Source organism: Bufo gargarizans, chromosome 1, assembly GCF_014858855.1.
Source record: "Bufo gargarizans isolate SCDJY-AF-19 chromosome 1, ASM1485885v1, whole genome shotgun sequence".
Classification (NCBI taxonomy): domain Eukaryota; kingdom Metazoa; phylum Chordata; class Amphibia; order Anura; family Bufonidae; genus Bufo; species Bufo gargarizans.
The window spans coordinates 598899032-598925419 of NC_058080.1; the positions used below are offsets into that span (position 1 = coordinate 598899032).

The 26388-nt window shown below is 44.1% G+C and overlaps 1 protein-coding gene across 1 annotated transcript in view; it reads left to right on the forward strand.

The window, feature by feature from the left end:
• Positions 1-26388, forward strand: part of MARCHF3 (membrane associated ring-CH-type finger 3) — a 238919-nt gene that overhangs the window by 590 nt on the left and 211941 nt on the right. The gene's annotated exons all lie outside the window — the stretch shown is intronic.

A 26388-nucleotide genomic window follows, 5' to 3' on the forward strand; every position in this document is an offset into this window, starting at 1 on the left:
TCCTGACTGCTACTGCCTCTTCTGCTTTACAATCCAAGCAGTCAACCCATCTGTTAATCACTTTCAATGGCGATAGAAAGGACCAGGGACGCCTCTTATTGTATACTGTGTGTCCATTTGTAACGCATTTCAAGTGCGGATCACACAAAATTTAGATTTCTTGTTAAAAAAATAATAATAATGTTGTTTATTGAATGTAAGCAAACTCCAGCCTATACCATCTGCAGTGCTCTTCTGGGCTGAAGGAAAACCGCCACCTTCTGTCTCCATTCTAGAGCTTGATTTCTCGTTTAGACTACTGTACCTATGTGACGGGGGAGGCAGTGGTAGTAATATTGTAGAATTGTCATGTTACTCTCCATTACCTGGAAATGGTAAAATAATCAAAATGTATACAAATAAAACCTGGATACAGTGTTTACTCTGATATTGCTGCTAAGGCTACTTTCACACTTGCGGCAGAGTGATCCGGCAATCTGCATGCAAACGGACAGCATTGGTAGACGGATCCGGATGCGGATCTGTCTCGCAAATGCATTGCAAAACGGATCTGTCTGTCTGTTTGTCATACGGACAAACGGATCAGTTTCTATATTTTTTTTCTTAACATTTTTAAAGGTCTGCGCATGCGCAGACCAAATGGACGGATTCGGCATAGCGGTATTTTTAATGCATTTCATTTCGATGTAAATTAATGCCGGATCCGGCAAGTGTTCCGGAATTTTGGACGGGGATAAAACCGTAGCATGCTGCGGTATTTTCTCCGTCCTGAAAAGTCAAAAAGACTGAACTGAAGACATCCTGATGCATCCTGAACAGATTGCTCTCCATTCAGAATGCATGGGGTTAAAACTGATCAGTTATTTTCCGGTATAGAGCCCCTAGGACGGAACTCAGTGCCGGAAAAGAAAAAACGCAAGTGTGAAAGTACCCTAATAAGGCTACTTTCACGCTTGTGAGATCCGTTTCAGGGTTCTCACAAGCGGTCCAAAACGGATCAGTTTCGCCCCAATGCATTCTGAAGGGATAAGGATCCGTTCAGAATGCATCAATTTGGCTGCGTTTGGTCTCCGTTCCGCTTTTTAGGCGCACACTAAAAGGCAGCTTGCAGCGTTTTGCTGTCCGCCTAACAATGCAGAGCCAAACAGATCCGTCCTGACTTACAATGTAAGTCAATAGGGATGGATCCGTTTTCACTGACACAATATGGTGCAATTGAAAACGGATCCGTCCCCCATTGACTTTCAACGACTTTTTAATAAATAATGCAAACGGATCCATTATGAATGGACACAAGCGTTTGCATTATCGGTGCGGATCCGTCTGTGCAGATCCGCAGAGAAAGCCAGTGTGAAAGTCCCCTAATAAGAGCTAATTATCAGCGCTGTGCGGAGTGGATGATACCAATTAGAATTTGTTTCCCCTACCGGTGACTATATGGCACGTGTTCAAGTCCACGTCTTCCTGCGTAATGTTTCTACATATAAAAGTGAATGTATGTTGTGGTTACAGTGATTCCGTCAGTCCATCACTCTTGATAAATGACTTGTAAAGGGTGAAATGAGAAAACAGAAGGCAATCATCTATCTTATTACCTGTATAGTCTACCTTCTGTCATATGGGTAATTGGCTGGAAAATATTGTCTAATACTTTGGTATAAAAGTATGCCCCATGCAGCTGTAGTCTACAGCTTCCTCCCAAGCAAACCACGTTATCAGTGGTCTCGGCTCCACGCACATGACAGATTAGCACAGGACCTGTGCCAAGTGTGGCTCGGCAATATGTCACCTTATAAACTAAGAGCGTTTGCACACAGCAGTGATTTGTGGCCACATAAACTACTAATGCCTGTCACACACCGGGATGCTGTTCAGATGACCTTCAGGACCTCATTAACACTTTGTAGGCTGCATTGCATAATAAATCGTAGAGTCCTAAGCACATGCATAATGGCGACTAATTTGACTAATTGATAAACAGAACCAACAAGAGAATATTGATTGTAGCTATAATTATCTTCTGGGCATATTTTTAGCCGCGTATTAAAGGCTGGTGTTGTATGAGTGTATCTTGTGATGGTTCCTCTGGGTGGAGCGGAGGGAAGCAATAAATATTACAGCCTGAAAAACCGTGAGCAGACTAAGGCTAGGTCTACACGACGACAGATAGGGCACAACTGCACTGCAACATTTGTCGCGCGACAATTTTTATAATGGTAGTCTATGGTGTCGCAATGCGCAAATCCATCTCGAATGGGGGAATTTATGGAGACTGGTTTTTTTTTTTTGTTTTTTTTAAATACCAGTCTTGATAAGAAATACACTCGTCTGATGTGCCGAATTCATTAAGGGTCACACATCTCTTAATAATTTTGGCACATCTTGGGATTTCTGTGCTGGTATCGAGGCAAGCTGAGAGCTGCCGGCGATTTCTGGTGTAGGTAATGTTAGCTGTGTTGGGCTGTGTACGTCTGCCTCCATGCCCCACCTACTGCAATCAGACATGTTTCATGGAGTTCCAACACCCACCTATCCATAGAACAAGGAGTTGTCAGGAGGAGAGATAGCAGAGCATGCCGGAAATTATTATTATTTTTTTTAAATAAATAAATACTTACCTCACAGACCCTCAAAAGGTCCATCAGCAGTCTCTACATTCTGGTGCCCCTCGATACTCATTGGCCACAGCAGTGAGCAGCAGAAGTACATTTTCTGTGTTGGAGATTAGTGAGATGAGTCTTGCTTTGACCAATTTATTTAAAGTTATGTTTTTTACCCATGAGAGTATGTAAAAATTGGCTTTAGAACGCATACTAGGAATGTACCCAAGCCCTAACTACAAAATCCCCCTATTATATGTACATTGTCACTTTATCCTTAGTTTACACTTGTGATTTTTATAAATCTTGAGCTGGCATGTATGAGATCAGCCATGTATGAGAGCAACAGTTCTCTATAGGGACTAGTGATTGTTGCGGCAGTGGGTGTGAATCTAGTCTGCCAACCAATGGATTTGACTTAGGTCTAAACCTAACGGCATTATCCTGACGGTTCCCTGGATTTCACACTTTAACCCCTCTATAGGGATCGGGACTTCGCTGCAGAAAATGAACCATGCCGCTACCTCTTGAAGTAGTCTCCATGTGTTTGGCTGCTCACCCACAGGGGTCTAGAGACACTGGGACAAGGGACAGGAAAATCTTGTAATCAGGAACAGGCCAAGAGCAGTCCAAAGGTCGGGACATGCAGTAAAGGGCCAGTATGATAAACAGACACAGGTAATGCAACAGAGAAGCTGAGTCAGGAATTAGGCAGCAGTCAGTACACAGGTACATAAATGGAACAGCACTCCTTTGCAGGAACTAGCAAGCCAAATTAGCCACAGGTGTCTTAAGTACTGAGAGGAGGCCAACTATAGGCTGGGGAAGAATTAGGATGGGCGCACTGGACCTTTAAGAGACAGCGGGAGCATGTATGTGCCCTATAGGCAGGAAGGAGAGATCTTTGCCAGCAGGAGGGCAGAGGCCATCCAGAGGGTCCGTACTGCTGAAACAACAGCAGCAGGGTAAGTGGGGCAGCATGAAGTAGAGGGACGTTGACATAACTGTGATCGTACAGAGGGCATGATCGCTCCATGTAAATGCATCTCTTCCCACTACTAAATGATAGGCAATTATCAGGCGTCAACAGTTTGTACCCAAAAATTGCCAGTTCAGTCAACCCCTGTAAAATGACCTTAAACTGAGCAAGGAGTATCTGTAAAAGGGAACGGAGGCTGATAAGAACCTATTCCAAGTTCTTTCTAGTTACAACTCACAGAATACTTACTGACACAAGACACATGCTCTTCAGGATTTCAGCAGCATGTTTCCATACCCTGTGACAACAGACTGGGAACATTAATACTTTTTATCGTATCATAATGATGAATTATTCAGGATATCAGGGGAGATTTGTTAACATAATTGTGACTGTTTTCTCCAATTAAAGGGCTGGCATTCATACCGGCTGTTTGTGCCGAGAGAAATGACAGTTGTGAAGAGTGAGCTCCCAGCTTACCAAAAGCTGATCCAGAAAAGTGGTAGTGACCAGCAAAATGATTTGCCATTGTTTAAAGAGACAGCACCATATTTCCCTAGTAGCTTGCACCTTCCTAGTGAGTATACAGGGGGAAGATTTACATTTTTAACAACAGGTGCCCTAATCAATAAAGAACAGCACATGTGCAGTGTTTAATGACACATAGGTACAGACACTGCACATAAAGTCATTCCTTGCCATGAAAATTAACTTAAAAACTATTTCCATTGCATTTCAGCCCTGCTACAAAATGGTCTCCTTCATATGTCATACATGATATCAGTGATCTTCTCGTTAGCTCAGGAGAAGTGTTAATGAGGACACGGCATTGATCTCACTGTGTCATGCTGCCTGAATTAGAAGAGCAGACTGGTTGCTTTAAAGGGGGGGGGGGGGGGTTATGCTTGAAACATTGTCTTCTTCTGTTAACCATGGTTACCTCCAAGGAAACACATGCAGTCATCATTGCTTTGCATCAGAAGGGCTTCACAGGCAAGGACATTGCTCATTGTAAGATGGCATATAAATCAACTATTTATCGGACCATCCAGAATTCCAAGGAGAGAAAATTGCTTTAAAGAAGGTGTCAGGGCATCCAAGAAATTCTGGCAAGTGCCAGGACCATCTTTTAAAGCTACATGTTCAGGTTACCGGCAGTGCAAAGCATGTTCAGAATGGTAACAGGAATTTTGAATGCATCTATATGCACAGTGAAGGCAAAGGCTTTTGGAGGAAGGCCTGGTGTCAAGAAAAGCAGCAAAGAAGCCACTTTTCTCCAAGAAAAACATTAAGTAAAGACATTATGCATGAAGTATTGGGATTGGACTGCAGAGGACTAGGTAAAAGTTATTTTCTCTGTTTGGGACATCTGGGAAAATTATTGTATAGAGAAGAAATGGTGAACGCTACCTTGATTCCTGAGTAATGCCAACAGTAAAGCATCCTGAGACCATTCATATGTGGGGTTGCTTCTCTTCCAGGGAAGTGGGCTCACTCCCAATTTTTTCTGAGAACATGGCCATGAATAAAGAATAGTATCAAAACATCCTCCAAGATCAACTACTCCCAACCATCCAGCAGCAATTTGGTGATGAATAATGCATTTTTCAGCATGATGGAGCACCATGTCACAAGGCAAAAGTGGTAACTAAGTGGCTCAGTTAACAATTCATTGAAATTGTGGGCCCATGGCCAGGAAAGTCCCCAGAACTCAATCTCATAGAAAACCTGTGGTCAATCCTCAAAAAGAGGAGGGACCAACAAACAAACACAGAAATTCTGTTAAACTCCAAGCACTGATTAGATAAGAATGGGTTGCCATCAGTCAGGATTTGACCCAGAAGCTGGCATCCAGCATGCCAGGGCAAATTGCAGAAGTCATGAATAAGAAAGGTCAACACTGGAAATATTGAGTCTTTGCATAAACTTGATGTACAGTATTTATCAATATTAGTAAAAAAAAAACTTATGAAATGCTTATAACTGTACCTCAGTATACCATAGAAACATCTGACAAAAATATCAAAAAAATACTGAAGCAACAAACTTTTTGAAAACCAAAATTTGTTTCAGTCTGAAAACTTTGGGCCAAAACTGTATACTATACACACATATATGCACTGTATGCTACACACATACTGCACATACATAAACTATATGTGTGTGTATATATTAATATATATATATTATATACATACTGTACATAGTCTGTGTGTGTATATATGTGTATAATTATATATATATACATATACACAGCATATATCGTATCTTTTGCCCTATAAGATGCACCTGCCCATAAGATGCACATAGGTTTTAGAGGTGGAAAATAAGAAAAAAATATTTTTCGTCAGACCTCAGCTCAGAGTCCTAATCAGACCTCAGATCAGACCATCACTGTTAATAAGACCCCCAATTAGACCTCAGATCAGACTTCCATTGTCAATAAGACCCCCAATCAGACCTCAGATCAGACCCCCATGTTAATAAGACCCCTATTCAGACACTAAGATCAGACCCCCAGTGTTAAGACCCCCATTTAGACCTCAGATCAGATCTCCATGTTACTAAGACCCCAAATCAGACCTCATATCAAACCCCATGTTAATAAGACCCCCATTCAGACACTCAGATCAGACCCCCAATGTTAAGACCCTCATTCAGGCCTCAGATCAGACAAAAACAATATATCAAATTACCTCTCCTGCTCCGGACACCGCCACCGCTCCTTGGGATCTACCTCCTGTTCTTCCAGGTCTTCCTGCTGCACACTGTCCTGTGAACTGATGCCGCACAGTGTGAGGTCACAGCGCACCGACATCCTCACGCTGTGCGCCGTCACAGACCAGTGAGCAGCCGAGGACCAGGAAGCGGTGAGTACAGAGCCCGGGGAGCAGTCACTGCTTTCCGTTCCTCCTGTACTAATCAGCACTTCCATAATAGTAGTGTTCATTAATATTTGCCCCAAAGATGCATTGACATTTTCCCCCTACTTTGGCAAAAAATACGGTATACTACATAAAAATACACAATATACTGTACATCCCCACTCCTTAAGCCTCTTTCACACGAACGATACGGATTATCTCCGGGTGCGTTCAGTGAAACTCACACCATTTTGCAAGCAAGTTTAGTCAGTTTTGCGATTGCGTTCAGTTGTTCAGTTTTTTTCCGCGTGAGTGCAATGCGTTTTGATCCGTTTTTCATGCGCATGATAAAAAACGGAAGGTTTTTAAACAACATCTCCTAGCAACCATAAGTGAAAAACGCATTGCATCCGCACTTGCTTCCGGATGCAATGCTTTTTCACTGAAGACCCATTCACTTCTGTGGGGCCATGTCTGCGTGAAAAACGCTGAATATAGAACATGCTGCGTTTTTCACGCAATGCAGAACTGATGAGTGAAAATAAACGCTCATGTACACAGACCCATTGAAATGAATGGGTCAGGATTCAGTGCGGGTGCTATGCGTTCACGTCATGCATTGCACCCGCACATAAAACTTGCTTGTGTGAAAGGGGCCAAGCGAGTATTTTGCGTGGGTGCAATGCGTGATGCGGACGCATTTCGCCCGTACAGAATCCAGACCTATTCATTTCAATGGCGCTGTGTACATGTGCGTTGGTTTTCACGCATCACTTGTGCGTTGGATGAAAATCGCAGAATGTTCTATATTCTGCGATTTTCACACAACGCTGGCCCCATAGAAGTGAATGGAGCTGCGTGAATGAACCAAGTGCGGATGCAATGCGTTTTTCACTGATGGTTGCTAAGAGCTGTGGTTTGTATACATTCAGTTTTTTATCACGCGCGTGCAAAACGCATCAAAACGCACTGTACCCTCGCGGAATAAACTGAACGCGATCCCTGGCAAAACTGAATGACTTTGCCTGCGAAATCGCGCACTTTTCACTTTCATTTGCAAATCGAAACGCATCCGGACACGCTCGTCTGCAAGATGCCTTTAGTGTGTAAAAGTCCCCAGTGTGTAAGCTTCTGGATAGGATCACATACGCTGCTGCAGCCATTCACTGGTCTCAGCTGTGACGTGTAACTATTGGTCACATGCTACTGCTTAGACTGGGGATGGGCAAACTGCGGCTCTCCAACTGTTGTAAAACTACAACTCCCAGTATGCCCAGTCTGCCTACAGCTATCAGCCTACAGCAGGGCAGGATGGGATTTAGGCCTCTTTCACACGGGCGTCATGTTTTTTGCCCGGATAAGAGGCGGGTGCGTTGCGGGAAAATGCGCGATTTTTCCGCGCGAGTGCAAAACATTGTCATGCGTTTTGCACTCGCGTGAGAAAAATCACGCATGTTTGGTACCCAGACCCGAACTTCTTCACAGAAGTTCGGGCTTGGGATTGATGTTCTGAAGATTGTATTATTTTCCCTTATAACATGGTTATAAGGGAAAATAATAGCATTCTGAATACAGAATGCTTAGTATAATAGGGCTGGAAGGGTTAAAAATAATAAAAAAAAGTTAACTCACCTTCTCCTCTTGTTAGCGTAGATCCCGGTCTGTTCTTTAGCTGTGGACTGAATGACCTGAGGTGACGTCAGATCACATGCTCCAATCACATGGTCCATCACCGTGGTGATGGAGCATGTGATCTGACGTCATCAAAGGTCCTTCAGCCACAGCTAAAGAACAGACCGGCCTCTACGCGAACAAGAGGAGAAGGTGAGTTAACTTTTTTATTATTTTTAACCCTTCCAGCACTATTATACTAAGCATTCTGTATTCAGAATGCTATTATTTTCCCTTATAACCATGTTATAAGGGAAAATAATACAGTGAATAGACTGTCACCTAGAACCCATGCGTGAAAATAGCACCGCATCCGCACTTGCTTGCGGATGCATGCGATTTTCACGCAACCCCATTCATTTCTATAGGGCCTGCATTACGTGAAAAACGCACAAAGAGGAGCATGCTGCGATTTTCACGCAACGCATAAGTGATGCGTGAAAATCACCGCTCGTGTGCACAGCCCCATAGAAATGAATGGGTCAGGATTCAGTGCGGGTGCAATGCGTTCACCGCACGCATCGCACCCGCACGGAAAACTCGCCCGTGTGAAAGGGGCCTTATAGTTTTATAACAGCTGGAGAGCCGCAGTTTGCCCATCACTGGCTTAGGCCAATGAATGGCTGCTGCAGCGCATGTGACCTTGCCCAGAAGTTTACTCACCAGAGTAGACAATATATAGTCCTGAACAAAAGTTTAAGACCACTTGAAAAATGGCAAAAAATCATATTTAGCATGGCTGGATCTTAACAAGGTTCCAAGTAGAGCTTCAACATGCAACAAGAAGAAATGAGAGTGAGACAAAACATTTTTTGAGCAATCAATTAATTGAAAATAACGATTAAACTGAAACAGGCTGTTTTTCAGCTGATCCAAATTATAGGACCACATGCCTTTAAAAGGCCAAATCTGTGCAAAGATGTGGATTCATTGTCATTTTCTGTCAGGTAATCACACATTGTGATGGCAAAGGCAAAAAAACTCTCCCTTTTTGAACGTGGTCGGGTTGTTGAACTGCATAAGCAGGGTCTCTCACAGCACGCCATCGCTGCTGAGGTGGGACGCAGTAAGACAGTCATTTGGAATTTCTTAAATGATCCTGAGGGTTATGGAACAAAAAAGTCAAGTGGAAGACCCCAAAAAATTTCACCAGCACTGAGCCGGAGGATTCAATTGGCTGTCCTTCAAGACACTGGACGATCCTCGACCCAAATTAAGGCCCTTACTGGTGCTGACTGCAGCCCCATAACCATCAGACGGCATCTGAGACTGAAGGGCTTCAAAAACAAAAAACTTCTTCAAAGACCTCGTCTCCTTGAACGCCACAGAACTGCTCGTTTGGACTTTGAATGAGAGCACCAAACATGGGACATTCAAAGGTGGAAGAAAGCTTTACTCTCTGATGAGAATTTTTTTTACCTTGATGGTCCTGATGGTTTCCAACGTTACTGGCATGACAAGCAGATCCCACCTGAGATGTTTTCTCCGCGCCACAGTGGAAGGGGCGCCATAATGGTCTGGGGTGCTTTTTCCTTCAGTGGAACAATGGAGCTTAAGGAAGTGCAAGGGCGTCAAACGGCCGCTGGCTATGTCCAGATGTTGCAGAGAGCATTCCTCATGACTGAGGGCCCTCGTCTGTGTGGTAACGACTGGGTTTTTCAACAGGACAACGCTACAGTACACAATGCCCGCAGGACAAGGGACTTCTTCCAGGAGAATAACATCACTCTTTTGGCCCATCCTGCGTGTTCCCCTGATCTAAATCCAACTGAGAACCTTTGGGGATGGATGGCAAGGGAAGTATACAAAAATGGACAACAGTTCCAGACAGTAGATGGCCTTCTTGCGGCCGTCTTCACCACTTGGAGAAATGTTCCCACTCACCTCATGGAAACGCTTGCATCAAGCATGCTGAAACAAATTTTTGAAGTGATAAACAATAACGGCGGAGCTACTCATTGCTGAATTCATGTTTGGAAGTTGGATTTCTGTTTTGGGGGGTTTAGTTTTTTTTTTGGGAGGTGTGGTCCTAAACTTTTGATCAGCTGAAAAACAGCCTGTTTCAGTTTATTCGTTGTTTTCATTAAATTGAATGCCCAAAAAATGTTTTGTCTCACTCCGATTTCTTCTTGTTGCATGTTGAAGCTCTACTTGGAACCTTGTTAAGATCCAGCCATGCTAAATATGATTTTTTGCCATTTTTCAAGTGGTCTTAAACTTTTGATCAGGACTGTATATGATGTGTCTGTGTATGTGCACTGGCTCAGTGGCTATTCACGTGAACGTATTCTGGACGTATCATTTGTCTCCATTAGGGTACAGCCACATGAGTTGGATTTTCCGCCACAGATTTGTCATGGATTTTGCTGCCGATTTCGCAAACGCTGAAATCCACAGCAAAAATTGACATGCTACGGATTTAAAATCTGCACTACAGGTCAATTTACACTGCAGATTTTTTTTCATGTGTGGATAATATTTCTGCACTGATACTGTGTAAATTGTGTACTAAAATCCACTATAAATCCGCAGAATACCCGTCCCTTGTGGACGTACCCTTACTCAAGTGCACCATGGGTTTACCTGACCCGAAATCAGATCAGATCATCGGCACCTATTGTTCTGTCAGTTAAACCCACGGTCAGACCATCACATGTGAGCGGGCGTATGATATGTCTGGAATATGTTTGTGTGAATAGACCCTCACAGAGGCGAAAAGCATGGCATATGCAAAGAGGTGCTCTAAGGCAGACAACCAATCTCGCACTGCTGAACGTGAATGGAGCTGGACTACAATATGGCGTCACATATAAGCGTCACGGAATTATAAGCAGCCCTTTTTATCCAGACCTGGAGACCAAACAGTAAATTGAGCTTCATTGATCTGTTTGTCTGAACAAGTAGTTCACTGTTTTTGGTCGAGGGACAGAGCCAAACAGGTGTAATTTATGGATGGATGTGTCTGTTTCAGAATCAATACTGTTTTCTTAGTATAGAGAACGCTGCCGGCCTGCAAGCACTGAGCGACCACGTGCAGTCCGTTTATTACCAGCAAAAACCCAGGAACGTTGGTTCCTTTTAACCTATGCAACCTCCTTGTCTGCATGGATCCCAAGTTCGCTATTTCTTTAGTAAAGAGAATCCTACTGTATGTAGTATACTCCAATAAAATCCACACGGCTTCTGTGCGCTGCCCTACAGGTTCTGCTGGCCTCCATACGTACAGAGATATTCACTACACGTTCAGTGGAACACGCTACAATTCAGAAATACTGTATACTTTCAGGCATGTACAGCTGCAGTAAAGGCGCCATGGACTGCTATGTCGGCTCTATTACAGCTCTGTACAAAATGGAGCCCCTTCTATTCCATTCACATGTTTCTCAGTTATACATTTTTCTTGTTAAGGGCCCATTAAGACGGCCGTAGTGTTTTGCGGTCCGCAAACTGTGGATCCGCAAAACACGGATACCCGCCCGTGTGCGTTTTTTCTGCAATTTGCGGCCTGCACATGGCCGGCACTATGATAGAAATGCCTATTCTTGTCCGCAGTTGCTGTTTTTCTGGTAAATTAGGCACATTTTCTGCTTAGGATTTCAAGGGGGCCTTCACAGGTCAGTTCCATTCATAGTAACATAGTTTATAAGGCAAAGAAAAAAGACATTTGTCCATCTAGTTCCGCCTGCTATCCTGCACGTTGATCCAGAGGAAGGCAAAAAAAAAACCTGTGAGGTAGAAGCAAATTTTTTACTCATTTTTAGGGGAAAAAATTCCTTCTAGGCAACCAGAATAACTCCCTGGATCAACGACCCCTCTCTAGTAGCTATAGCCTGTAATATTATTACGCTCCAGAAATACGTCCATGGCCCTCTTGAATTCCTTTATTGTACTCACCATCACCACCTCCTCAGGCAGAGAGTTCCATAGTCTCACTGCTCTTACCGTAAAGAATCCTCTTCTATGTTTGTGTACAAACCTTCTTTCCTCCAGACGCAGAGGATGTCCTCTTGTCATCTGAATAGCTCTTGCAGAAATCCATGTGCTTGCCGCCAAGACAACCCCATTCAGATAAATGGAACAGATCCGTTCCGTTTTTTTTGCGGACCGTATACGGAACCATTCATTTCAACGGGTCCGCAGAAAAACTGAAGTTACCCCGTGTGCATTCCGTTTTCGTATGTCCGTATTTCCGTTCCACAAAAAAATAGAACATGTCCTATTATTGTCTGCATTACGGACAAAGATAGTTCTGTTCTATTAGGAGCCAGCTGTACCGTTCCGCAAAATACGCAATCCACATGGACGTCATCCGTATTTTTTGCAGATCCGTTATTTTGCGGACCGCAAAATACATACGGTCGTGTGCATGAGACCTAAGGCTGCTAATACACGTGAGACTTGAGCTGCGGCTACTGCACTGCAGATACTGCTAAATGGTGGGTCGTACTTGTACTGATATACTTAGTGGTAACCACAGCTCCGTCACCATGGCTCATCCACACGTAGCAAGTGCCCTTAGGGTTGTTTCACACACAATTCTTTAAAAAAAAAAGCCAGTGTATTTTTGATGCCGTCTTTTGAGTCAAAGCCAGAAGTGAATTTAAAAGGCAGTGCAGATATAAAGGAAGGGCGCACACGTCTCTTTCTTGTTCGGTCGTCTTCTGGGTTTGGCTTTAAAAAACTGTATAAAAAACTGCAGGGGCCTTTAAAAATGTAAACTGTGTGTGAAGCCATCCTAAGGGCCCCTACACTCACATTTTGTGTGGCTTTTTTGCTCACTCAAAAAACTCCATAGAAACTACTCACATTTTTTCCATACTCTATGCAGCTTTTATGGCATTTTTAGTGGCTTTTCTTTTTTTTAAAGAAGCCATGTTTTTTTTCTTTCTAGACTTTTACACTATAGAGATATCAAAACACTAGAAAAAAACATTACAAGCTTCAACGTGCTATGTTTAAAACAAAAAAGGGACCTAAAAATGCCAACTTATGAACAAAAACACCAGAAAAAAAATGCTAAAAGCTTCAACATACTGCATTAAAAAGAGAGAACCAAAATGCCACTAAGGCTACTTTCACACTTGCGGCAGAGTGATCCGGCAAGCAGTTCCGTCGCCGGAACTGCCTGCCGGATCAGGCAAACTGCATGCAAACGGAAAGCATAGCAAGAACGGATCCATCTCTCCGTTTGTCAATTCAATTTTTTTTCCACATTTTTAAAGGTCTGCGGTACTGTGACGGAACTCAGTGCCGAAAAAGAAAAACGCTAGTGTGAAAGTACCCTTAATTAGCAGCCAAAAAAGGCTTGTGTGTCCTTCCTGGCTTTGGCTTAAAAAAAACAACAAAAAAAACCTGAACACGGAAACCTTAAATTCCACAAATCGTAATTTGTTAGTTCAGCTATCGCAGTGTGTAGGCTCCACTGCCGCGCAGTCCTTTGATTATATCATGTGTCTGGAGCTGCTTTACAGTAAACATGACAACTGGGATCCCATAATCAAAGCCACCGATAAGTGTATTAAGGAAAGGGGCTTGTTCTGTACATTCGAGGAATTTTAATTCTGTCTCATATAAACAGCCTGAACTCATTTCCTCATTTTACTGCCCGCTTTACAAGCATGCTGTAAGCGTACGTAGCATTCATTAGGGTTAGCTTTAGCTCTGGACAGGATGTGTGTGTTACACCATGTAGTGTCAAGAGAAGGAAGGGAGATGATGTAACTTGCGGCCATCACACCCGCTTCTTCTCATTGCACAAAGGATTCTAGAGAAGACATAATGTTGACAAATATTCAGAGTTCTATACTGGTCAGAAAACACTCCTATAACACAAAGACGGGTCCTGGAATTGAAAGTAGGGCCAGATTTGATAAATCTGCAGTTTTTTTGCACTACAAAAGGTAAAATCAGCATAAAAAATTCACCACATTAAATATCACGTTTCAGTAACGTGTGTGAATACATTTTTAACACCTGTTCACTTACATTGAACTGTAGATTTTTGGGGCAGACACACAGCTGTGTTAGGTTTCTATGTTGTAAAGTTCTATAGTATGGCACTAGAGATGAGTGAATCGAGGTTGACGAAGTGGAAATTTACACCGAATCCGAGTTTCCTCAGGCTTCGTGGTAACGAATCACACTTTTTCCTAAAATGGCTGTAGCACGTGTTAGGACATGGAGCAAAGAACTCTGGGAACGAGGGATCACCCACAATTCCATGCATGCAGCCAATCAGCAGCCAGCCAGCCCCTGTGATGTCACAGCCCTATAAATAGCCTCAGCCATCTTAGATTCTGCCATTTTCCAGTGTGCTTAGTGCAGGGAGAGACATCAACAGGCGCTAGGGACAGTGCCAGGAAAGACCTCATTGTGCTGAAAAAACTATTTAGGCCTCTTTCACACGACTGTAGTGCTCCAGTGGTCGTATTGGGGCCGCATACGGCGGTTCCGCAATACACGAGGCACCAGCCATGTGCATTCCTCATCACGGATGCTGACCCATTCACTTTAACCGCAATTCCGGAGATACGGTACGCAACGGAAGCACGTAATGGAAGGCCATGGAAGCACTACGGAGTGCTTTGTGGGGTTACGTTTCGTGCTTTCATTGCGCAAAAGAATAGAACTTGTTCAGCATGCGACTGCCCCACGCACGGTCATGGCTAGCAAACGTTCGTGTGAAAGAGGCCTTACAAGTTCAGGGAAAGATTATTCAAGGTGTAGGGAAAGGATAGGGTGGCATCATCCACGCTATAAAAGGAGAACAGGGTGCAATAAGATCGATCCTATTACACCTTGCTGCCCTTATTGGGGATCCAAATAGCTTTTAGGTTGTTTGCACTATATGATGTATCACTAATTCCAGCAAAACTTGCTTGTAATTGGGGTGTAAGTTTTGTGATTCAGCCATTTACGGGTTGTATTAATAGGAAAGATACGTATGTTCTATTAGACTTTCTGCATTGATTTTACGTTGTTTTACTTTTTTAGGGGGGGTTATTATTAGGGGGAAAAATTGAAAAATATATGTCATAATTCCTGTTCAGTGATGAAGTAACATTGTACTACAGCCATTTACGTGGTGTAGAAAAAGAAAATATACATACTTCCCATCACCCGTTCTGCGGTGAATTGTGTAGTTTTTTTGTGGTGTAGAAATAGGAAAAAAAAGGAGAAAATATATGTCATAATTGGCATTCAGCGGTGAAGTTACAGTTTACTACAGCCATTTACGTGGTGTATTAATAGGAAAGATACGTACGTCCCATTAGCCGTTCTTCAGTGAATTGTGATTGTTATATTTCTTTTTCGGGGTGTAGAAATAGGAAAAAGAATACATCTTAAGCCTCATGCAGACGTCCGTGGAACACGGTCTGTGAGATACCAGACTGGCATTGCAGGAGCGCACAGCGTCATTGGTTGCTATGACACCGGCAGTCAGCATGGAGTGTTGTTGGAAAAATGGCATACTTGGCGGTGTGGCAATTTTTTGTTAGGCCACCGGAGAAGGTGAATATGGCCATTTGCCAGATTTGTGGACAGAAGATGAAGCATGGCCAGGGTGCCAATATTGGCACCACAGCCCTGCGTCAACACATGCAGCGTCACCATGGCCTGGGAGAAACGTGGTTCCGATGTGGTGGTCCAGCCTGTCACAGCAACCGCTGCATCACCCAGTTACATGCACCAAATTTCATGCAGTCAATGCTCCACCACCTCAGCGTAAGGGGGCTGTCTGTCCTTACCATTATCTGCTGGTCCCGATGCTCCTGCTCTTCCTACTCCTCATCAGTCATTCCATCAGCAATCGATCACCGAAGCGATTGCCAAGAGCCAAATGAATGCGTGCACTCATCCAACGGCCCAGAAGCTGAACGTGCTCCTGGCTAAGTTGCTGGCGCTGCAGTCCCTCCCTTTCCAAGTGGTGGACTCTGCATCTTTCAGAGAACTGATGGCTTGAGCCGAGGTGGAGAGTCCCAAGCCGTCATTTCTTTGCCAAAAAGACAGTACCAACCCTGTACACATGTAGATCGGAAGGTGGGCCAGTCCTTGAGCCTGTCGATGTCTGCCAAAGTGCATGGCAGCGCTGACGTGTGGAGCTGTAACTAATATGTCTTTTATGGCCCACTTGATAAATGTGGTTCCTGCCTAGCCACACCAGCAACTTGGCCAGGTGACGCCGCTTCCGCCTCCTCACGCCGTTGGTCCTGCAACAATGTCCACCTCCGCCTCCTCATCCTCCACCATGTCCTCAGCCTCCACTGCAGGGACAATTCAGAGTGTCCCATCAGCATACCACATGTGCAGGGCACGCTGGTATCACGCTGTTCTGCACCTAGTTTGCCTGGGTAAACAGTCATTCAGGGGAGGAACTACTCCGCGTCCTTCATCAAGAAATCGAATCCTGGCTTTATCCACGACAACTCAAAATCGGAACCATGGTGACTGACAACGGGAAGAACCTGGTGTCGACACTGTGTCAAGAAGGGCTTAGCCATGCGCCCTGCATGGCGCACATGTTCAATCTGGTTGTAAAGCGGTTCCTGAAGTCTTCTGCCAATCTGCAAGACATCCTGAAAATGGCCAGGAAACATTGCATGCACTTCAGCCAGTCGTACACTGCAAAGCACACCCTCCTTGAGCTGCAGCGGCAGAACGGCATCCCCCAACATAGGCTGATATGCAACGTTTCCACCCGTTGGAATTCCACCCTCCATATGTTGGACTGACTATATGAACAGAGAAAAGCCATAAACGATTTCTTGATGATACAGGCGGACAGAGGTACTCCCCTGTGTAACTTCGATGTTAGCCAGTGGCAGCTCATGCGTTACACCGGCCGTTTGCTCAGGCCCTTTGTAGGCCACTACTATCGAGACATCCTATGTAGTCAATTGGCCGCTGCCTATGTGCGCCCATCTGCAGGGGGGCTCTCTGCGCTCACGTTCCACTGCCAAGGCTGCTGAGGGAGGGGGTGTGCAGGAGCAATACCAGTTCCATCAGCAGCAACTTAAGTCTAGAGTCGCTGATGAGAAGTTTTCTTCACCCGCCTACATAAGAAACTACTTACCAGCAGCAGCAGGTAGACATAGAGCAGAACCTTAACCAGCAGGTTGTGGCATACTTGGAGTGCACCCTGCCACCCCACATCGAAGATCCCCTGGGACTTCTGGGCAGCCAAACTCGATTTGTGGTCACAACTGGCTGAGTTTGCCCTGGACAAGCTTTCCTGCACAGCCAGCAGTGTGGCATCAGAGCGCGTGTTTAGTGCGGCGAGGTCCATGGTTACCCCATGGAGAACTTGCCTGTCCACCCAAAATGTAGAGAAACTGACCTTTTTGAAAATGAATCAGGCATGGATCATCCATGATGCCACACCAACATTTTGACAAAAGAGACCTGTTTCTTCTGGCTACCTGCTTCAGCTACTATTCTGATGCCACCCGCCTGATGCCACACCTGCTGCCAGGTGCTCCTACTGTCAGCCACCATCTTCAGCTGGTACTGGTATTTCCCACCACCTACCCACTCTGTCACTGGGCCACTCTTTGGTCTCCTCATTCTGCTGCCACCTCACCACTCTGTGGTCTCCTCATGCTGCTGCTACCTCAACACTATGTCTCTGGGACACTCTGTGGTCTCCTCATGCTGCTGCCACATCAACACTATGTCACTGGGCAACTCTGTGGTCCCCTCATGCTGCTGCCACCTCACAACTATGTCATTGGACCACTCTGTGGACTTCTCATGCTGTTCCCACCCTCCCCACTTCATGACTGGGCCAGTATTTTGCCTTTTTGGCCTGGTTGACAACACCATTTATTTGACCCTTCTTCTGATCTGTCACAAGGAAGAAAACATGAGACGCACAATGGATCCTGTGTATCTAGCAGCTGTAAGGTAGTGCTAAAGTGCCATGCACAATGCTCTTTTTTGAACCTCACCAATTAAATGTGCGCGACAAAAAAATGATATGAAAATATACACTCGCCTAAAGAATTATTAGGAACATCATGCTAATATGGTGTTGGACCCCCTTTTGCCTTCAGAACTGCCTTAATTCTACGTGGCATTGATTCAACAAGGTGCTGATAGCATTCTTGACTGACTGACTCACAGTATGGTTTCACTACCACAGCAGACTCCCTATGCGTGTTACTGCAGGGCACAGTGTTCTACACCACCATACAAGCTCTCTGCAGTCAGGAAATAGCTGTTTTTTTAATGCGATTCGCTACGTATAAATTCAGATCGAATCTTTTCAGAAAATTCGGCGGACCAACCGAATCGAATTTTTTAGAAATTCACTCATCGTTATATTGCACCCATGGCTTGCTGTGGGCTAATACTGTACCTCAACATGCCTCCAAGTTTATAATGAGGTACACGGGGAGATTTACTAATCAAGATGTGCCAAAAACTGGTGTTCATGCTTTGCACCCCATTTATTATGTGTTTTAGACTCATGTCTAGTTGAAAAAGTGGTCATGGCTAGGTGGGAAAGGGTGTGTATCTTTCCCAAAAGGGCAGTGGCTTAAGAAATGACAATGTGAACCAAAATTTTAAAACTTTTGCTGAAAAATTGTGGCACCTGGTAAGATAACTCATAGGTGGTAGACCTACTTATCGTGAGGGTAATATTTGAAGTCTGTTTTTGCTTCAGTCTAGGCTAGTGTACTTTATACCACATTTTTAACATTTTTTTAAACCTAACACTTTTGTGTAGAAACGTTACTCCAGTTTTCCTACTCCCACCTCATACTGGAGTGAGAAAAGTCTCAGTGATGAATCTGGAGTGAAACTCATTAACATAGCTTACCACAACCACTCCATCCATACTTCAAAATTGGATTGAGTTGTGTAAAAACGCAAAAGGTTGCAAAATTTTTGTGCAAGTGAGCAACAAAATTTGCTTAAAGACAGAATTCTGGAGTGAAGGCATGATAAATCAGTGCCTTAGACTGGACAGTCTGAAGATGCACCAAATGTATCATACAGTCTGAGCCACCGGGATGAATCTGCCACATCTTTAGACGTATTCTAAATTCACACTGTCTAAATCTTAGGTAGTTTAGTGAATCTGCCTCGTAGTGAATTTGTTCCTCAGATTCCCACAGAATCGATGAGAAAAGAAAATCATGTCATGCTCTAAGACATGTCTTCTGGGGAGAATATAGTGCCTCATAAAGGAAATCAATGTGGCGTGCATTCAGCTTCTGTACACATGGATAGATGGATGATTGATGATTGATAGATGATTTATAGATAGATGTGATAAATGAGATTTTATTTTATTTTATCAGAGACGAACTAGCAGAAAACACAATTTTTGGCTACCTATGCAAAAGTATAGAGATTAAATGGTGTGCCAGAGATTGTAATTGCATTTTAACGACTGGAACTATCCTTGCCAAATTGTAAGTCAGAAATAACCCATGATAATAAACTTCAGACGTTAGAAAACGTTATTAATATCCTTTAATTTTTCATGTTATTTGCTATAGGGCTCAATTTTAGGTCATACAAATAATGTAATTGTCTGGTTGTTATGATGTATTAAAGGGGTTCTCTGGTCTTTTAATATTGATAACCTATCCTCAGGATAGGTCATCAATATGAGATCGGCGGGGGTCCGACACCCAGCACCCCTACTGATCAGCTGTACGATGGGAAGGCGCGTGTAGGTTGTGCGTGCCATCTGCCGTCTCTCTTACTGCTTGCCATAAACATAGCAGCAGCGAGCAGGAAGATAAATGGGAGACGAAACGCGTGCACTCCGTGCACTGCACACACCTTCCCTTCATACAGCTTATTGGCGGAGGTGCCTGGTGTTGGACCCCTGCCGATCTGAGAATAATGACCTATCTTGAGGGTAGGTGATCAATATTAAAAGCCCGGAGAACCTCTTTAAAGTGTTGCCTCCTCCCCTCAAAAAAATTAAGAACAACTGTAAAGGCACTACGACCAGGTTTTGCCCTGTAATGAATGGGAGTTTTTGATATTCTGTTCATGCAGGGCAATTAAAAACCACAATGGTCCACACTTGGAAATGTGAATGCACCAAAATGTGGAACAGGTTGGTGCATCTGCTGGAGGTTTAGAGAATCTAGCTGCACCTGAAAAGAGGCATGACTTTCCAGAAAGTATGTATGGCCTCATGGGTAAGGGGAGAGCGTCTATCCCCACACCACATTTATCATCCACCCTGAGGCACTGTGATAAATCTGGTGCAGGTCTCGACAGACTGTCTAAGCTAACACCATCTATAGGGTTAGTAAATCTGCCCATTGTTTTCAGGGCATGCTGCTTTCTTTGAACATATCGTGCCCTACGGGTGTAGTTTTTTCATGGTTTTTCCATGGGTTTACCCCACTGACTTGGGGACTAAGAAAGACTTAACATGGGTTTACACTGCCCGATTGTCACACAGATTATTGGGGACGAATGTTGCTACGAACGCTTATTCCCGATAGTCTGCCTGTCTAAAGGTGCTGCAGATCGAGTTCATCGAGTGAAACAAATGTTCATGCAGACATCTAAATTATCGATTGTGGCCAGCAGATCATGCTGTCTAAACAGCATTCTGCTGCCCAGAAACCATGCAGGTCTATGAAGAGGAGCAATGGCAGTAGGACTGTGGAGGTGAACACTGCCTGTAAATGCAGCTCTTCATCTCCACTAATGAGCAGGAAATTGTCAGGAAAGAACATTTCCTTCCCGACAATTGTCTGCTCATCAGCGCAGTGTAAATGCAGCAGAAAAAATGCAACATTAAAGGCTGCTTGTAATAACCATGTAGTATCACGGTGTGGTTTCCGTAAATTGCAGTGGTAGCCATACTGGTTGTAGAAGCAATTTTATGAGAGAGTTTTGCAGCTGCTTTACTCCCCCCATTGAACTAAACAGAGCAATAAATGTGACAGATGTCGGCCATAGGAAATGCTGAAGTTTGAAAATAACTGTTCATGTTCTAGAGAGACTGGGACTGGACTAGGACTTTTAGATTCCATTTACTAATATTCGATGTATGGACACTTCAGTAAAATGAGACAGTGCCCATAACGGACGTGAAACCAGAAGTGTTCTATCTAAATGTAAAGCTTAAAGAGGACCTTTCATGGGTCCAGACTTTATAAACTAAGTGTCAGGATACGTGGGGCATAGTGCAGGGATCTAACTGCACTTACTATTGTTTCTGGGCGCCGCTCCGTTCTCCCGCTGTGGCCCCTGTTAAATTCTCCCGCCCTGTATGCTAATTTTCGCATCGGTACAGGGAGGGGGAGACTGCCCTGTTTCTCAATGGGCATCTCCTTCTTCCCTGGCTGTAGCGCTGTCCAATCGCAGCGGAGAGCATCACAGCCAGGGAGAAGGTGAGTTTTTTTTTCTCCCTGGCTCTGATGCTCTCCACTGTGATTGGATCGCGGCACAGCCAGGAAGAAGGAGGCGCCCATTGAGAAACACGGCCATCTCCCCCTCCCTGCACCAATACGAAAATTAGCATACAGGGCGGGAGAATTTAACAGGGGCCACAGCGGGCGAACGGAGCGGCGCCCAGAAAAAAATTGTAAGTGCAGTTAGATCCCTGCACTATGCCCTACATATTCTAATACTTAGTTTATAAAGTCTGGACCCATGAAAGGTCCTCTTTAATGTGGCTGGGTTTATTTTTTCATTTTGGTTTTGTTTTATTGGTTTATAAAATGTAGCTAAATAAAGGAAGATATGGTCATTCATGTACATATAAAGATTCACAATGCTGGTAATTGCCCAAACTGCTTAGCTACAGCTGTCTAACTATCACTCATGACAGCCAGACAGCAGATTTCTGCATACGCCTTTGGAGATGAATGGAGAAGAAAAATATAATGTAACTTAAAGGACTATTTCCATCGTGATAATTTTTGGCCAATTCACACAATATGCAATACATGTCTGATAGATGTAGGACAATATTTCTACAAGCCTTGTATAGTAACTCACATACATTTACCTCTTCTCTGTCCCCACTATTAGCTTTCCTACATACTGTGTAAATCAGTGCCATTGCTGCTGTAATCACCTGACATTATTATAAATTCCCTTTACAGCTACACAATCTTTGTATTTGTAATTCTGTGTTTGGGCAAGATATTCAGATTATTTAGTTTATGTATCTGGTTCTGAAGTTGAAATCAGCAGGGAGGAAGTACTGGGCTCCCCTAATTCAAATGTTCTCTTAATCTACCATATAGTGGATGACTGCAGGGTGCAGCCTGCAAGTGTAGGACACTAACAAACAGGCTTAGTTTTTAATTCTACATTAGAAACTTGAAATAACACACATGCTTTAAGTATTTCAAAGATTTTGGCATGCAGCTGCTGCAAGGATATTAGTCTTATTAGACTTTTAGCCTCTTTTTATTATTATTATTATTATTATTATTATACACACTTATATAGCGCTACTAATTCCGCAGCGCTTTACAGACATTATCATCCAACTGTCCCCAATGGGGCTCACAATCTAGGGTCCCTACCAGTATCTCTTTGCCAACATATGTGTCACTGTGCTACCTGTTAGACTCTTTCTGGGCTGAGAACATAAGAATGTCACTTATATTAACTGTGCAATATATTTTAAATATATCCTACCTAATAAAAGCCATGTGTGCCTGCGCTGTGCCTGTGAGTGTGTGCCGATTTTTACATTGGGCATGCGTGGCGCGGGGACCCATCAGCACACAGCGCGCCACACGCCCCCCGTACCGCCCACATCAGCGCACCGACTAAGCTAACGGCGAACCTCATATCCGACGCTACACTCTAACCATAGCAGGTTCCCATGGAGATGGGAACGCTTATCAGGGCAGAGAGTAGCCTAATTTCAATGTAAGGGACTCTGGGAGGCCAGGAAGAGCCCTGAGGAGATCGTAACTACGAATGTCCCACCCCTCCAAGCCGACAGTACACTCTACACACGGGAGGTTGCCATGGTGATGGGGAACGCTTCTAGTGTGAGAGGAAAAGAAACCTCTCAGAGTGACTGTGGGGGAAGGGGAGGGGGCACTGGATTACTGTGTGGATGATAATGAGTTTGACCTTAGAGAATTGATTCATTTAGAATACATATAAATAAATACCTGAATTAATTGCCTATATAGATAAATTAATTTCTGCAAGCTAACAATGATAATAAATGAAATAAAAAAGAATGAAGGAATAGATGAGATAGAATCAACCTAATATGTATCAAATTCATATTAACACTAGCTGAAGGAACCGGCTTCTCTCGGGTATATTAAATCTATTTCATTTAATGTTTGTGTGTGTCAGTAAAATATATCAACACTATCCACCATAGAAACATAGAATGTGTCGGCAGATAAGAACCATTTGGCCCATCTAGTCTGCCCAATATACTGAATACTATGGATAGCCCCTGGCCCTATCTTATATGAAGGATGGCCTTATGCCTATCCCATGCATGCTTAAACTCCTTCACTGTATTTGCAGCTACCACTTCTGCAGGAAGGCTATTCCATGCATCCACTACTCTCTCAGTAAAGTAATACTTCCTGATATTACTTTTAAACCTTTGCTCCTCTAATTTAAAACCATGTCCTCTGGTAGCAGTTTTTCTTTTAAATATTCTCTCCTCTTTTACCTTGTTGATTCCCTTTATGTATTTAAAAGTTTCTATCACATCCCCTCTGTCTCATCTTTCTTCCAAGCTATACATGTTAAGGTACTTTAATCTTTCCTGGTAAGTTTTGTCCTGCAATCCATGTACCAGTTTAGTAGCTCTTCTCTGAACTCTCTCCAAAGTATCAATATCCTTCTGGGGATATGGTCTCCAGTACTGCGCACAATACTCCAAATGAGGTCTCACTAGTGCTCTGTAGAGCGGCATGAGCACCTCCCTCTTTCTACTGGTAATGCCTCTCCCTATACACCCAAGCATTCTGCTAGCATTTCCTGCTGCTCTATGACATTGTCTGCCTACCTTTAAGTCTTCAGAAATAATGACCCCTAAATCCCTTTCCTCAGATACTGAGGTTAGGACTGTATCACTGATTTTATATTCTGCTCTTGGGTTTTTACGCCCCAGGTGCATTATCCTGCACTATAGCACTGACATCTACAACACCCTGCCCCATTAACAGTGACCTCCACAGCAGCCCACCCCCTTAACTTTGACCTTTACAGTAGCCTTCCCCTTTAACAGTGAGTTTCACAGCACACCACCCCCTTGATAGTGACCTCCACAGGCGCCCGCCCCCTTAACAGTGGCCTTTACAGAAATCTTCCCCTTAACACTGACCTCTATAGCGGATGATCCCCTTAATTGTGACCTCCACTTCAGCCTGCCCTTAGGGTGGCCAGAGATCCAGTTTTAGGCAGGACAGTCCGGCTTTCAGACTCCCTGTCCTCCATCTGGCGGAGGGCCTGGACGGACACGAGGATGTCCTTTTGAACAGCTCACTCTCAGACAGCAGCACGGTGCTGTCTGAGTGTGAGCTGCAGGGAGAAAGTCACCGTCCCTCCCACCCCTGCAGCTGACAGAAGTTGATTTTTAACTTCATTTTTTCAAACCCTGTCGGCTGAGGAGTGGGGAGGGCGTGGTCTAACCAGATTGGGGCGTGGTTTAGCAGGGCCTAGAAGTTGATTTTTAACTTTATTTTTTTCAATCCCTGTCGGCTGAAGAGTGGAAGGGGGCATGGCCTAACTGGATCGGGGGCATGTCCTTTTCAAAAGCTCACTCTAAGACAGCAGCACTGTGCTGTCTGTGTGTGATCTGCAGGGAGAAAGTCGCCCTTCCACCTCTGCAGCTGACAGAAATAGATTTTTAACTTCATTTTTTCAATCCCTGCCGGCTGAGGAGTGGGAGGGAGCGTGGCCTAACCGGATCGGGGGCATGTCCTTTTGAACAGTTCACTGGCCAGAGGTCCAGTTTTAGGCAGGACAGTCCGGCTTTCAGACTCCCTGTCCTCCGTCTGGTGCAGGGCCTGGACAGACACGAGGATGTCCTTTTGAACAACTCACTCTCAGACAGCAGTACTGTGCTGTCTGAGTGTGAGCTGCAGGAAGAAAGTCACCGTCCCTCCCACCCCTGCAGCTGACAGAAGTTGATTTTTAACTTCATTTTTTCAATCCCTGTCAGCTGAGGAGTGGGAGGGGTCGTGGCCTAACCAGATCAGGGCGTGGCTTAGTGGGACCTGGGGGCGGGGTTTTAAGTTCATCTTTTGAGGGTGGACACATTGTGGTAGGTGGCGTGTCTGGGCTCCTTCCTGCAAGAGTGATGCCCCTCTGGGCACCTTACTAGCTCATTTGCATACTAAATAAACGGAATTTTCTGAGAGAAAAAAACTAATATTGCTGGAACAAAGGTACATCTTGAAATAAGGTACTAAGTGCTATTAGGCCATGGCTTTACTTTAATAGCGATTATCCTGGTGAAAGATTTCCTTTAAGCTCTCCTACATCAGTGAAGAAAAATGGCTGGGTTGTATTTGAAACCTGGAGTAAAACTGTGTAAGTGGAGGCTAACGGCCTGCAAGCTTCTATTGGCTGATAAGGGTCATGTGACCAAGCTCCTATTGGCTAAAGCATTTTTTGGGGAATATATAAGGAACGGTACGTCCTAGAGAGCTGAAACCCGGTCTAAAACCTTCCCGGACACCTGATGTACCTGTGTGCCAAATTTCGTGATTGTAAATGTAATGGTGCGGATTCCTTTAGCGGACATACATACATACACACACACACAAACATACTGTACGGTCAGCTTTATATATTAGATAAGATAAAAAAAAGTTGAAATGAAAGGCAGTTAATCAGAAGTAATAATTTCATTGGTGATGATGACAACAGTGATGAGAGGAAAAAAATATTAGTAAATAGAAAATAATTAATAATAAAAAAATTATATATAAAAAAGAATAATATATATATATATATATATATATATATATATATATATATCCTACATAATAAAATTTCTGTGTCCGTGTGTGTGTGTGCCGTTTGTTATACTGGGCATGCGCAGCGCAGGGACTTATCAGCACACAGCGCTCCACACTCTGCCTGCACACTCTGCCTCACACCAGCACGCCAACCAGCAAACGGCGCTACACACACACCCCCGCACAGCCCACACCAGCGCACCGGCAAGTCGGAGCACCGCCATTTCAGTGATTGACTACAGTATCAGCCACAGCGCACTGGCAAGCACATCGAAACACCGCCATTTCAGCCAGTCACAGCACATATAGAGACCTACCAGTCGCTACCA